This window comes from Oryzias latipes, chromosome 14 (assembly GCF_053564925.1).
Source record: "Oryzias latipes strain Hd-rR chromosome 14, Olatipes_Hd-rR_3.1".
NCBI lineage: Eukaryota > Metazoa > Chordata > Actinopteri > Beloniformes > Adrianichthyidae > Oryzias > Oryzias latipes.
Genome location: NC_136250.1, coordinates 3,082,163 through 3,098,173, shown reverse-complemented (window position 1 = coordinate 3,098,173; position 16,011 = coordinate 3,082,163). Strand labels below are relative to the sequence as shown.

Genomic DNA, 16,011 nt, shown 5'->3' with positions numbered 1-16,011 from the left:
GCCGCTTGTGTAGCGGTTGTTTGGTTTCTCCTATATACTGTTCATTGCAGTTCTCTTTGCAGTGGATTGAGTACACAACATTACTCTGTTTGTAGCTGGGAATTTTGTCCTTTGGATGAACCAGTTTTGTCTGAGGGTATTGACTGGTTTGAGATGAACTGGGATGTTATGCTGTTTGAAAATCCTTTTAAGTTTTTCAGACAGACCTGAGATATACGGAATTGAAATACTGTTCCGTTTCGGCTCTTGTTCCTTCTTGTCTTGTTTTCCTGTATATTGGGATCTGGTGAATGCCCACTTGGGATATCCACAGGTTCGGAGGGCTTGGTGGATATGTTGCTCTTCCTTCTTCTTTCCGTCAGAGCTTGTGGGGACCTCCTGGGCTCTGTGTTGTAATGTCCTGATGACGCCTAGTTTGTGCTGTAAAGGGTGGTTTCATAGACATGTTTTTTCTAACTTTGGGAAGGATACCCTCCAGCTGGTACGTGAATTGGAGAAGACAGCTAGGAAATTGGCGGACTACAAGAACCACCTCAGGTTCAACATGAGATGCAGACAAAGCAACATGATTCTCAAAAGCCTACAGATGGGCAAAGGGGTTAAAGGACACAGAGCCGAGAACATCATGCACAGAGCCAGAACCCAATTTTTAAAGGACAGAATCAGACAGACGTATTTCATCATCAACAACCTGGAAGGCAAAATGAAGAATCTACAGGACAACTTGGCCACAACTGTTACTGAAGAAGTTCTTGAGAAGATTGTTGGCTTCACCCGGACAGCACAACTGGCACAACACCACAAAAGCAAGCAACGGCAAATCAAGAAATTTCAGATTCTCACAAACCAACAACAGATCCTTAAGGACATGCTCAACAGGGAGAATAGAGGAAACCACACTAAGGCAGGGATTGATAGAGAGAGGTGGATTAAGAATATTTCCGACCGTGAGCTGACCCAAACAGAGAAAGAGGTATTATCCAAGGGGCTGAATTTCTCGGTTACACCAAATCATATCCCCGTGGTAGACCTCATCACAGCTACAGAAACGGCCATAAAGAGGAACAATCTGACTGGATCTCAAGCTGAAGAATTACGACTCAAAATTTCGGCGGCACTGTCCAGTGCCAAACCACCACCTTCCAATCTTTCCTCAGATGAAAGAAAGGCCTTGACAGCCCTGGAGAAGGACCACAGTATCAACATTTTACCAGCGGATAAAGGGAGATGCACTGTGATCCTGAATGCGGCGGACTATGAAGCCAAAGTTACCAACCTACTCAGCGACACCACCACATATGAAGCACTTAGAAGAGACCCAACCAGCGGCTACAAGAAAAAGGTTATAGACTGCCTACAAAGACTGGAGAGAGATCAAATCATCGACAAGCCTCTTTATTACAGACTGTACCTGGGTAATACCACTCCATGCATTTATGGCCTCCCAAAAATCCACAAGGAAAGAATACCACTGAGACCCATTGTCAGCAGCATTGACTCAATAACTTACAACATGGCTAAACACCTGGCTACTATTTTGGCCCCTCTAGTTGGCAACACAGAGCATCATGTTAAGAATTCACAAGATTTTGCAAACAAAGTCAAACATCTTGAGCTGGATTGTGACGAGACGATGGTGTCTTACGACGTAACTTCCCTCTTCACCTGCATTCCCACCACGGAGGCAGTGATTTCAGTGAGGAAGAGATTACTACAGGATTCTCAGCTACAAGACAGAACAAATCTTACACCAGACCACATCTGCGAACTGCTGGAAGTGTGCCTCAACTCCACATATTTCCAATTCAGGGGAAACTTCTACAGGCAGAGACACGGCTGTGCTATGGGCTCTCCAATCTCACCCATTGTAGCCAACTTGTACATGGAAGAAGTTGAGAGAAGAGCCCTGGACTCCTTCCCAGGTACAACTCCAAGCCACTGGTTCAGATATGTGGACGACACTTGGGTCAAGATCAAAAGCCAGGAAGTGGAAATTTCACAGATCATATCAACGCAGTAGACAAGAACATCAAGTTCACCAGGGAAGACACAAAGGACAACACCCTAGCCTTTCTAGACTGTGCTGTGATCATTGGAGAGGACAGACAGCTCCAGGTTGAAGTGTACAGAAAGCCTACTCACACAGATCAGTACCTGTTATTTGACTCAAACCACCCTTTACAGCACAAACTAGGCGTCATCAGGACATTACAACACAGAGCCCAGGAGGTCCCCACAAGCTCTGACGGAAAGAAGAAGGAAGAGCAACATATCCACCAAGCCCTCCGAACCTGTGGATATCCCAAGTGGGCATTCACCAGATCCCAACATACAGGAAAACAAGACAAGAAGGAACAAGAGCCGAAACGGAACAGTATTTCAATTAGGGTTGGACGATGTCCCTTAAATTGGCCGTTGACGATGCTTGCTGTCAACCATCGGGATGGACGATGACATCGTCGGGGGGGGGGATTTTTGACATTTTTCGTTCTTATATAACTGCTATTCGTTTTTTTGCTTTTTTCATTTTATTTCCCAACTAATGACTTATGATCCAGTATAAACTGAGGGAAGTGACTTTAACAAAAAAAGTAACAAACAAAATATAAAAGAAGTAGTCCGCTTCCGCACTTCACTAGTGAAGTGGACCGGCGGAGCGCGAACTTACAGCTTTGTGTTTGAGGGGAAGGGGGGGGGTGCTTTGTTACATGAGCGCTATGTGTGGGAGATTTAAGACTGCGATCCGTCCCGCAGCTCTAGGGGTACAAGCAACCGAACTCAGAACCGGGTCTAAAAGTGTGTGTCTGAGCAGAGCTCGGATCGTCAGCACACACAGCAGTTTGAGCTTCAAAGCAGAAATGTCGCTCAGTCCTTAGAAAACATTCATAATCACGCAGATTTGTGTTTCCAGTCGTGTCCCGACTAAATAAAACCTGATGTTATTCTTACATGTTTACGTGCAGCCAGCAAGCAGCACCACCCAAAGCTAATGTTGTTAGCCCGTGTTAGCATACTGCATACTGGCTTCGTTCAGAAAAAGCACTGACCACACGGATTAAAATTCAAATGATGAGCGAACAGGTGTTTCATAATAACCGTAACATTATTAAAAGCACGTTTAGAAGATCATCTCGTATTTTACCGAGCTGACATGTCAATGTATATAGCCGCTCGGCGCTGTTTAACATTGTTTTGTATTGAATTGTTACATTCAATAAAGTTTGAAAAAAAAAAAGCCGCTCGGCGGAATTTATATCCTTCCGGTTTTCAAACCCTACTGCGCGTGTGCGAATGATTTATTCCGACGGAAAGTGTGACCTTAGTGAACGTTTTTATATTCTGAAAACATTTTTCTGGGCCCATGTACACGGTTGGATTCTAATCCGACCATTGATCCCATCAAGATATTTTGCACATGTAACCGCGGCTTATGGTGTCGACGCGCAACGTGGCGGGGGCGTGGCATCACGATGGTGGTCTCTCCATCGGGATGTCAGTCACCCATCACGATGGACGATGATATCGTCCATCGGCACAACCCTAATTTCAATTCCATATATCTCAGGCCTGTCTGAAACATAACATCCCAGTTCATCTCAAACCAGTCAATACCCTCAGACAGAAACTGGTTCATCCAAAGGACAAAATTCCCAGCTACAAACAGAGTAATGTTGTGTACTCAATCCACTGCTAAGAGAACTGCAATGAACAGTATATAGGAGAAACCAAACAACCGCTACACAAGCGGCTTTACCAACATCGCAGAGCCAACCCAAGTGGACCTGAGTCTGCAGTACATCTCCACCTGAAGGCCACGAACCACTCTTTCGAGGACAGTGAAGTCCGAATTCTAGCCAGAGAGAAAGGATGGTTTGAGCGAGGAGTGAAAGAAGCCATCTTTGTCAAGAAGGATAAACCTTCTCTTAATAAGAATGGTGGTCTCAGGTTTATTCTTCCATCCATCTACGGCAGTGTTTTGAAACCTAAACAAACCAAACCAGTTCCACCTGAGTCGTTAACCGCTGAAAGAGACGACCAATTTGGAGAGGGAGTCACTGACTCCCCAACCCCCAGCTGAGGACAAAGGACTATTAACGACCCGAAACCACATAGGCTAAGTGGACAACACCTCCAGTTTCAGGTCTGACTCCTCCCCCAATGAGCGCATATATACCAGCTCTTAGACCAGCTATTTCAGAATTGACAAAGCCTCTTGGATAAGAGGTGAAACGTCTTCCAACTTTAAAACCAAGTCCAGATGACATCCCCTAAACCTACTACAATCATTTTTTATTATTTTTGAATACTTCAAAATGTCTCACCTGGGTGAGTTTGAGGCGCCACACTTGGACAGGAAAGAAAAAAAGCAAATTTCAAGTCCAATAAATGCGTTTCAGTAGACTTTCTTTTTGTTTTTCTTTGTTCTCTTTGGCATCATTCTGCATCACCTAAGTGTTCTATAGATAAATGTTTATACTTCTCAGAAGCGTTTCTGTTAAAGGCCATTTTTAAATAAAACTTTTTTTTGTATCTGCAGTCATTTTTGGTTTTCTGCTCAAACAAATAAAGATGTATGTTTGTTGTCATTCTGTGTGAAGATGCTGTCTTCTTCTCATGATGTTTCTGTCCCGGGACAAGCCTTGGTTTTCTGCACGGCGTGGTTTCAGGCGGGTTCATCCTCTGCAAGGCTGATCATCATGAAAAAAAGGATGGGATCTTTGAGCCATGAGGAGTCCGTGTTTAGCTTGATGGTGAATCAAAAGCATCATTAACACAACAGAGAGTCTGTTCACTTCAGTCTATGAGATCGTGTGACGCCTGTTCACAACAGCTGAGAAAGAAATGCCAGCAGCCTGCAGGACACCTGTCACACAGACCCACATCATCCTAGAGCTACATCCATTTGAAGGAGGACCTCAGTACAGGTGAGTCCCGGCAAGTTACATCTACTTAAGTTACTTAAGTAAAAAATTATAGTTCACTTCCCCAAACTTTCTACTTTAACTATAGTCATTTAGTTTCCTAACATCCGTGTCTTTATTCATCCACGTCTGATCACTGATGTAAGGCGTGACGGCGTGAACGCATCCAGAACAGAGCCGTAGAAAGTTCAGAACCCTGTTAGGAAGTACGGATGCTGGGCAGAAGACATGAGATTGAATTCAAAACAAAATTCCTTTCTTTCTCTAAAACGTGTTTGTCTGAAATGACAAATGACTAAAATGACTAAAAAAACATATTAACTCAAATTTATTAGATTTGTGGAAATAAACATTTAGAAATAAACTCATAAATGATTAAATAGAATTTAAAAATATGTATAAATGAATAAAATAAATAGAAATTAGTCAAAATGTAGAAATAATTAAATCCCAGCATTTAAATATTTGTGTCTGCCTTTTTATCCATAGATGCTTTTTACAATAGTGGTGTATTTTCACCATGTTTGTTTATATTGTGAGAGAACTAAAATAATAATAATCCATCAAAAGTGTAAATTCTAAACTGAATAAATAATTAAACAACAGATTAAAAGCAAAGAGGTTTGAGTTTGGATCTATTTTATGATATGACATTGCAGGTGCTAAAATCCTATGGCTAAAGTCTATGTCAAAATTAATAGAATCAAATATAGCTATCCCATAATATGTTAGAAATTTTAAATTGTGAAATTATTTTATTTTTTCCTATTATTTTAAAAATCCATTTTCACTCATAACTGCAGCAAAATAAACTGAATTACTAAAATGTTAGGATTATATATATATTTTTTTTTACATATTTTATTCTTTTATTTCTTTATGTTTATCTAAAACAGAAAAACTGCAAAATCATGTGACAAACTGAAGAAGTGATGAAGTGAAATAAGTTTGACGTCTTTGGTTTCTGGGATTTTTTGAAATAAAAATGGATTTCACATTCATTTATAAAAAAATTGAGTTTCATGGTGAAATGCTTTTTAGTTATTAAATGACTGAATGTTTGACAGTTCATGCTTCCTCTCAGAAGGATGTGAGGCCTTCAGCTCTTCCTCTTCATCACTCTGGTCCTGAGCGACCGGCTCAGGTGTTCCGGTTGGGTCCACACTTCCATGTCGGTGCTTTGTCCTCCAGACAGCTTAGTCTTTTTTTTAGTCCATTCCTAGTAAACCAAGTTCTCCTGCAGGCCGGCTGCTTCGCAGAAATCCAGTCAGAGCAGAAGGAGGCATGGAGGTGACCTGCACCTGTCCTCCCGCCCTGTTACCTGTTAGCGGATCGGGCTTCAGCCTCTCCTGTGTGTCTGAGGTGGAACCAGAAACTCCTGCAGCCCTGCAACCTTCAGACAAAATGTCCACAGCTTTCTGCCTCCAAACAAGAACAGAAAACCTGTGGTTAAAATGAAAAACCTTAAATGATGGTGATTTAGTTTCTTAACCTTTAAGCTCAAAAGCTGTCCTTCATCCTGATCAGGGTGCATCACCGTCCTTCGCCGTTTCAGTCCATCACTCCGACGTTTCAGGTCTGTTTTAATGCTGTGAAGTTTGACAGAGAGGGTTTTCATAGACCACATTATTATCAATTTGATCCAGAATTCTTGGTTTTTCACTAAATAAATGTAAAAAGAAAAATGAGGCCTTTACCCACAGAACGAATGAATTTTGTTTTCGACCAGTTGTGAGGAAAAGTCTGTAATAGATCCTTATCCCTAAATCTCTAGAACAATTAATTAGTCAAATTAAAGAACAGACGGGGTATTTTAAGTATTGAAAGCCAATTTACCATTTCCCAATCCAAAAATAAGAATTATTGTGAGGAAACAAATGATTGACAAATTCTAAACAAGAGAGAAAGGAGAGATTACATTAAAAAAAAACGTGACATTAAAGGAAAAAAATCTAGTTTGGATGTTGAGAAAACAGATGCATCACTAAGATCAGGCATCAGATGAGCATAAACCCTGAGTTAACGTGTGTCACTCAGGAAAGAGAATAAAAGAGACCCCCCCCCCACTCATCCCTCCCACCACACCCTTTAACCCTTGTGCTATCCTAGGCACTTTAACATTGGGAGTTGGGTCATTAAGACCCACTAGACAGTGCTCTGAACCTTTTTTCTTCAATGATTTATGATCTTCACTGGTGTCCATGGATTACATGAAATCTTTCCACCTTTATCCACCTTTGTCATGGTAGGGAGAACACGTCAATGTAAGGGGGGGGTCATCTAAGATAGCACAAGGGTCAAAGAGGCCTCAGTCATTCTGCTCAGCATTTTTTCAGACTCTTATCGCCACCAAAGACCTGCAGTCTGCTCTGACACGGACAGTTGAGCATTTCTGTTTTCTGCTGATGGTTGGGGTTGGTTTGTTTTTGCATTTCTCTTTGGCTGCATAACAAACGTGTCCTCACAGTTTTGTGTTTGGATTCCACTGCGGGATAGCCCATGAACGAAAACAAGTCCTCCCTGAAATCGCCGGCCCTGTGATGCAGTGTCCGCGCTGCGTCCAATGCCAATCAAAGTGTCCACCATTCAGTTTGACAGAGGGTTACTGTACCTGTAATGACCCCCCCCCCCCCCCCACACACACACACCACCAGACAAGTGTCTGTTTAAGTGTGGAACACAAGAATCAGAGACGCCCTAAATTAAGTCCTTCATTTTGTCAGACCATCAGTTTGAATGATTCCATTCTCCATTCCTCCATCTGTTTTTCCAAAAACATCATGGCTCAATTATCAGTTATGATCAGTTTGGTGATTTGGTCAGTTTTTGCTCACATCAATGTTAGTTTATGACAGGAGTGATCAGGAAAAAAGCACCTTATGTTGAACATGGTGTGTCTGTTTAATGAAGAATTCATTCCCAGCACATTCCTGCTAAACAAATGCTGATTAAAACATTGGGTTTTATGTCCTGTTTTCCACGTGGTCTTTCTCATTTGTTGTCATGACGATATTTAAAAAGGCACAAACTAAATACAGGTTTCCTATTCAAAAAACTATTTGGGACCCCTCTGTCCCTCCAAATGCCCCACGATTGAGGAGATAGGGAGAAGCCAGAGGGGTAGGGGAAGAACTTGGATTCTGCCTCACACTTTGGTTTATCACCTGGTTTCCTTACTTCACAGCGTGGAGTTCGCGTGGAGTTCGCTCTGAGCATTTATGCTCCATGAATGAACTTGCATTTGCTTCTCCTCCCAGCATTTCTCCTCTCGACGTTTGGAAGGTTTGCCTGAGCCTCAGCCGTGTGCCATGCGTGGACAATGGCCGCGTCTTCCACACGTGTCGTCCTTTCCTGCATGTTTAGTAACACATTTGTTTGCTGTGGTTACCTGTTGAGCTGATGAATGTGTCACGATTCAGGAGGCCCAGCCCTCAGTCCAGCCCTGCCTGACGATCACCATGATTGGCTCTGTCCAGACTCCTGTTTGGAAAATTACATTTGTGCAGAACGAACTGTGTGTAGATGCAAAGGGTTTCACATTGTTAACAAAAAGTATGTTTGTATGCTCAACAAGAGGTCAAAATGGCAAACAGACAAAAGTCTCAGACTTGGACCAGAATTCAAGGTTCTGGAGACAAGCCGTTCTGGAAATCTGTTCTACCACAGCAGAAACAGCTGATAGGCTGCTGGTGACTTAGCTTTCTATCTGACATCTTCCCATTTTCCAAAACAAAGATGACTTTGATGCATCCCGGACCGGCCTCCACCCTACAGTCATCCAGCATGTAATGTATCCCACGGCGATGCACCGTCCTGAAACTTCTGTTTTTTCAGTTCACAAGACAAATGAAAATCCTCTTCAGTAGCTCTCAGGATCCTTCAGCATGGCCAGAAAAGACAAGATTTTCCCGAAACCCTCTTTAGAAAGTGTGGAAACGTTGACAGTGACACTACATGGCTTAAACTTAGCTGAGACAGTTGATTTTTGTCCTTTTTTAAATTTTTTATAAATGAGGTAACAGACGCACACACACACACACACACACACACACACACACACACACACACACACACACACACACACACACATATTTCTATCTGTTCTCTGTTTAGTCTGCCTGTCACTGACAGGTGAGCATTCATCTCTTCATGTCCTGAAACACGCCAAGCTTCATGCTACATGAGGAGGTTTGGATCCACAGACATCTCTGTCCTTTCCAGACTCACTGATGCCGGCACACAGCCCTGCAGGTGCTGCTGCTCAGGCATCAGCCTGTCAGACATGCGTCTATCAGACAGTCTCACGCTGCGCCGTCTCCACCATGACTTGTTCTGCTGGCACAGATATGGACACTTCTGAGACTGGGTAAGCTGATGACAGGTTCCCACACAGAGGAGTAACAGGGAACACGTGCATGGACTGGAACCGTCTGAAGGAGAGCTCATGAGCTGTCTTAAACAAATGTCATCCTCATGTCCCTGAGCGTCACACAGTCAGACGCTGTGGAAACAGTGAGTCAGTCAGTGGTGTTGTTACTGGCTGTGCTGCTGGAGGCTGATGTGAGCAGAAAGAGCTCTGGCGCCATCCTGTGGTAAGACTCTCAGAGGAATAAGTTGATCAGCTGTCATCCATCAGGTGGTGAAGCACAAGTCTGCTTACTGCTGCTCATTTGTACTTGAGTGAGAGCTGGAAAAAACTCCAGAAGTGAAGAGTAAAAGTTGAACATCTCTGATTTGGTGAGGAGTAAAATGTAAAGACAAAATTTTTATTTTGTCTATTTGTTTTTTTCCCAAAATAAAAGAAACATCGTCTTGTTTATTTATTGACTTTAACCCTTGTGCTATCTTAGATGACCCCCCCCCCCTTCCATTGACGTGTTCTCCCTACCATGACAAAGGTGGATAAAGGTGGAAAGATTTCATGTAATCCATGGACACCAGTGAAGATCACAAATCATTGAAGAAAAAAGGTTCAGAGCACTGTCTAGTGGGTCTAGATGACCCAACTCCCAATGTTAAAGTGCCTAGGATAGAACAAGGGTTACATGCCAGCTGTCTTGTGCCAGTTAGCTCTGACTGGATATCCTTTCATTCAAAGCCAAAGTGAGTGGCACTTAAGTCAACTTATAAAAACAGAGATTTTCTCTAGATTAATGACCGTTTAAGAGGAAATGAGCTGCTGCTGCTGGAAGAGAGATTCATTTTTTAGCCCAGTAGCAGTTAAAGCAGTTAAAGCATGGAAACCAAAAATACAGTGAGTAGGGAAAGTATTAATTTGAACATTTCACTCTTTATTTGATTGCAGCCATTTGCCAAAATCAGGAAAGTTTATTTTATTTCTTAATAATGTGCACTGAATGAACCATCTTAACAGAAAAATCACACAAGTATAAAGTCCTAAGTATACAGACCTTTTGGTCGGAGATGAGTAGAAGCTCCCTTTAGGGGCCATCCAGCCATGAGTCAGCTGGATTTGGTGATCCTCTGACATTCTTTCTTGCAGATCCTCTCCAGCTCCGTAAGATAGGATGTAAACGTTGGTGTGCAGCCATTTCCGGGTCTCTCCTGAGATGATCACTTTGGTTTAGGTCAGGACTCAGCCGAGGGATGATCTGCTCAAGCCCCTTTGCTGGAATCCATCCTGTACTCATGTACCGGACGTCCTGCTAGTGCTGTTTGGAGGCGAGCTGAGGTTCGAAGCATGTCAAAAGTCACATGACCACACAAATGAGGCCTTGTGACATCAGGTCTACGTGTTGAGCAGCTTTAAATTAAAGGGGTTGGGTTTATCAAAAGAAAGTGACTATTTGCATGTAATTGTTCAGATACACGCAGGCATTGCTAAACGTTTTTCTTGGCCCCACGCACAGGGTTAGAGTTAGCTTAACACGTGCGACCAACAACAACATTTAATTCAATTCAATTCAATTTTATTTGTATAGCCCAAAATCACAACAACAGTCGTCTCTATGGGCTTCGAAGTAAAACATGAAATCAAAAGGATCACGAATACAAAGAGTTCAATAGAAAAATACTAAAATGAACTAACAAACTGACTAAGCTATACTGGCATCCCTGCCCTTAGACCCCCCTTCACGGTAAGGAAAAACTCCCAAAAAAAACGGATTCCGGAAAAAACGAAGAAACCTCAGGGGTGTCCACATGAAGGAGGGATCCTCCCCCAGGACGGACAGGCGATTTACCAGAAATCTTAGAGAAGAATTAACTTATCTAAATCTACAACTACATATATAAAAGTCCAGCAGACGAGCTTCATCCAGCCGTGGTTGTGGGGACAGTCAAAGGCGCGAGTCGAGCCTGAGGCAGGATCCACAGCCAGGTGTAGGAGCAGGAGCAGAGACGAGGTAGACGGTCAGGAACTGGAGCACGGATGAGCCAACTGGAGTCTGGAAGCACTCCCACTCCCCAGGAGGGGAGAGGAAAAGAGGGACAATACATGAATCGCACTGCACCAAACAGAGGCATGGAGAACTAAATGATGAATGATGATCAAGAATAGAGGAGAGGAAGGGTAGAAGTAAAAACAGAAAAGAGGACAGAACCCCAGTGCACCATAGTTACCCCAGCTTCAACTTCTAGCAGCCTTTTAAAAGAAATAGTTATTATTAAATTTAATTTAAACAAATTAACATTAAGTTGAATAATCTCTGAATACTAACTAGTCTGACAATAAGCCTGTCCAAAGAGGAATGTTTTCAGTCTAACTTTGAATGTAGAAACTGAGTCGGCCTCTCTTACATGAGCTGGGAGTTTATTCCATAAAACAGGGGCTTGGTGGCTAAACGCTCTACCTCCAACCGTACTTTTACTAATTCTAGGAACCACAAGCAGTCCTGCATTTTGCGAGCGAAGTGTTCTCATTGGATGGCAAGGGACTATGAGGTCCTTAATATAGGACGGGGCCAGTCCATGTAAGGCCTTATAGGTTAACAGGAGGATCTTGAACTTGATTCTGGAATCAACTGGGAGCCAATGGAGTGAAACTAACACAGGAGTGATGTGATCTCTTCTGCTAGTTCCTGCTAACAATCTAGCTGCTGCGTTCTGAACAAGCTGGAGACTTCTTAAGGAACTCTTAGGACACGCTGCTAACAAGGAGTTACAGTAATCCAGCCTCGACGTAACAAATGCATGGATGAGTTTTTCAGCATCACTCTTAGAAAGTATATTTCTAATCTTAGCAATATTCCGCAGGTGAAAAAAGGCAGTTCTACACGCCTGAGATATGTGAGCCTTAAATGATAAATCCTGGTCAAATAAAACCCCAAGGTTTCTAACTGTGGAATTGGGGGCTATACTTATGCCATCCAGGGAGACTATCTGAGCAGACAGAGCATCTCTGAGGTTTTTAGGACCAAGTATAATGACCTCAGTTTTTTCTGGGTTCAAGAGGAGGTCATTAATTGTCATCCAGGTCTTGATGTCACTGATGCAGGCGTTCAGTTTCTCTATCTGGTCATTCTGGTCAGGCTTCATGGATAAATACAACTGCGTATCGTCGGCATAACAATGAAAATTAATGCTGTGTTTCCTGATTATGTTTCCTAGGGGTAGCAAATAAAGCGTAAACAGGATCGGTCCCAAGACTGAGCCCTGTGGGACTCCATAGTTGACTCGAGTGCACTGAGAGGAATGGCCATTTACATTAACGAACTGATACCTATTGGACAGATAGGATTTAAACCACTGGAGAGCAGATCCTCTGATCCCTATGTCCTGCTCTAATCTATGGAGTAAAATACCGTGGTCGATAGTGTCAAAGGCTGCACTGAGGTCCAACAGGACCAGAATAGAAAGTAGTCCCTTTTCTTAGGCCAATAACAAGTCATTAGAGACTCTAACTAGTGCAGTTTCCGTACTGTGGTGAGGTCTAAACCCCGACTGAAAGTCTTCAAAGTGGCTGTTGTCCTGTAGGTGGCAGTAAAGCTGCTTAACTACAACTCTTTCTAGGATTTTAGAAATAAAGGGGAGGTTTGATATCGGTCTATAGTTGGCCAAGATGCTAGGATCCAAACTGGGCTTTTTCAGAAGAGGTTTAACAACTGCATTTAGCCTTGAAGAACAAGCGGGAAATGCATGCTATGTGCATCTTGCTGGCTAGCTTGTGTTAGCTTGCTGGCCCTCCAAAAACCAACAACCTTCAGCTTCTCTAAAATTCAGCTGCACAAAGACCAGGAGGCGGGCTCACATGACCCCAATTTTTAAATTCCTGCATTGGTCCCCCATATGCTTCAGGATTGATTTTAAGATACTATTAACAGTTTTTAAATGTCTTAACGGTCTTGTGCCTTCTTATGCATCACATCTTTTGGTAAAGTATGAACCCTCGCGGACCCTGAGATCCTCTGGCTCTGGTCTGTTAACCATTCAGATTGTAAAAAGCAAAACCTACGGAGAAGCATCTTTTAAGCACTATGGCCCCCGTTTATGGAACAGTCTGCCAGAGGACCTGGCTTTCAGCTAATTTTTACTACTAATATTTATTTATTTATAAATTTGTTCTATTTATTTATTTATTTCATTTATATTGATCCGTTTAATCTTGTTTTATGAACCTACACTAGATTTTAATGGGTTATTTTAATTTTAATTTAGCTTATGTGTTTTATTGTTTATTAATTTTTTCAATGTTTACTTTTTCAGTCTCATTTTTTATTTATTTTTATTTTTATTTATTTATTTTCCGGTGCTTCCTCAGTTGGATCCTCTCCCTCTGGGTCGGCTGCTGTCAGCCACTGCAGCTCTAGATGGGGACCTGCATCACTGCTTAGCTGTGGTGGAGCGGTCCCCGCCTATGATGCCGCATTTGCCTGGTTATGCGGCTGTTCACAGAGGGGGAGGCTCCAATTATCAGCGTTTCCAACATCTCGTTTTCGTGCTCAGCCTTTTTGTTATTTGTCATTTCTCATTATCTTTCCCCATTAGTAAGGGGGTGGGAGATGTGAAAGAAGTGGGGGGTTGTGTAGATACAGGGAGGGGGGCCCTATTTTTATTGTTATTTATTTATTTTTGTGCTTGTTTATTTTAATATTAATGCTTGTTTTTATACTATATGTTTTGTTTTGTTTTAATGTAAAGCACTTTGTGTTATACTTTTATATGAAAAGTGCTTTATAAATAAAGTTTGATTGATTGATTGATCTTAGCTGCTTGTATTACATGTAGCCAACATGAATTTCCATCAGTCTTTGTGCTCGGTTGCACATAAATACGTGTGAATAACATCAGCCTCATCAGGAGCTACAATTCTGAGCAATTCTCCAGGTTGAAACTTTTAATACTGATTGCAGATGGAGAACATTTGGGTCACGGCAACAGCCACTATCTTAGACCCTCCATTTAAAACTAGCACATTTGAAAATCCAAACTAACATGCAAAACGCCGTTGCCAGGGTAACCACTGAATGCACTGGGAGCCTGAAAATGGAAAGAGAAGAGCTGTCGGCACCAGAGGTACATACTTTTGTTTTCTTAAACAGTCTAAACCACGGGTGTCAAACATACGGCCTGCGGGCCGTATCCGGCCCGACAGGTGGTTTAGTCCGGCCCACACAGGAAGAGTAAAAATCATAAGATTGTTTTAAAAAGAAAGCAAGTTTCTGGTCCATTCCCGTGGTGAGTTATGATTTTTTAAAGAAACAACCGAAATGCGCAATTCTGCCACTAGGGGGAGCAAAGGAAATCTAAACAGGTGAAACAACACAACTCTGCATGTGCCAAAAACGAAACCTAACAGCTCTGTGTCTGGGTAGGCAGTAGTTTGGTTCCCTGTGATCCTCACCTGCTGTTTGGTTGCTATCAGAATGATCAGTATAGTGACACCCTAATAACCAAGATGTTGTCAAAAAGAAAAATAAAGGTTGAAGTGAAGTCCTGAGCTTTCCAGGAAAATGGAAAGCGTTTTATTTGTTCACAGAGCTGAATGCAAACCAGCATGCTTGGTATCTCATCAACAGGTTGCAGTGCTGAAAGAATATAACATTCAGCTCAACTATGAGATTCACCATAAGGAAAAACTTCACCATTTGCAGTAAAGAAAAAAAACTTTTAGCAACTATTAGCTGGACCGATAAATAACCATCTGGATTTACTGCAGCCGTGACGTCAGTGATGGAGCAGTTAAAGCTAGCTACCTTATTGCAAACAAGTTGGAGCAAACATCCAAACCATTTTCTGATGGTGAACTTATTGAAAATGCTGAAGGCTGCAGAAGTTTTGTGCCACATTAAGCAGTCGACCTTAAACATGAGTCTGTCAAGAATTATGACGCCAGACACAACATCTCTGAGGAAACATGGGTAGCCATATGAAGGAATCCAGTCATTTATTGTATCTTCAGTCACTATTGATGAAAGCACCAACATCACAGATATGTACAGCTGTACATATTTATTAGAGGTGCTGAAGAGACGTCACAGCAGAGTTTTTGAATTGATGGAAACCGCAACAGCTGATGACAGTCAGCTCTCTAGTCCCTGTGCTGGATGATGTTGGAGGGAACTGGTCATGTGACGTCAGTCTGGTCACTGATGACGCCCATCAAAGGTCAGGAAGAAGGCAGGTGTTGCCACAAAATTCAGGAAGCAAACCAGGAAAAGGTTCTTATAGTAATGAATAATAATAATAACGGACATTTCATTGTGTTTGCTCACTTGAATGACAGTAAATGTGTTCCGGCGCAGGATCTGAATCCTGATATTAACAGTCTGGTGAAGTTTCAGGAGAGAATTGAGATTAACTCCAAACTCTTATGTTCACAAATGTTTGCAAGTTTAATTTTGTGTAATTTTGTCATCGTTTGGATGTTTACATTTTAGGAAGATGTTTCATTTTTTTCTGTAGCCCCTCTTGAATTTATTATCAGGATTGCTTTAGTGTCAGATTTAAAATATTCAGTCTGTATAAAATTGAAAAAAAAAACAATATTTTTTAAAGTGAAATAAATTTTATTTAAGATCCATTGGCCTCTGTGTATGAATGTGTAGTAAGAAATGATAAGGCTACCATGTTGGTTGATGCATGTTTTCCAATTGAGTAAAAAAACAAAAACAAAGCGGTTATTTTGCCT

General features: G+C 42.0%; 1 pseudogene across 1 annotated transcript; it reads left to right on the top strand.

The window, feature by feature from the left end:
* The first annotated feature begins 107 nt into the window (after positions 1-107).
* On the top strand, positions 108-2,577 carry LOC105356602 (uncharacterized; annotated as a pseudogene). Its single transcript, XR_013647612.1, has one exon. The product of XR_013647612.1 is annotated as an uncharacterized LOC105356602 (transcript).
* Positions 2,578-16,011: the final 13,434 nt, after the last annotated feature.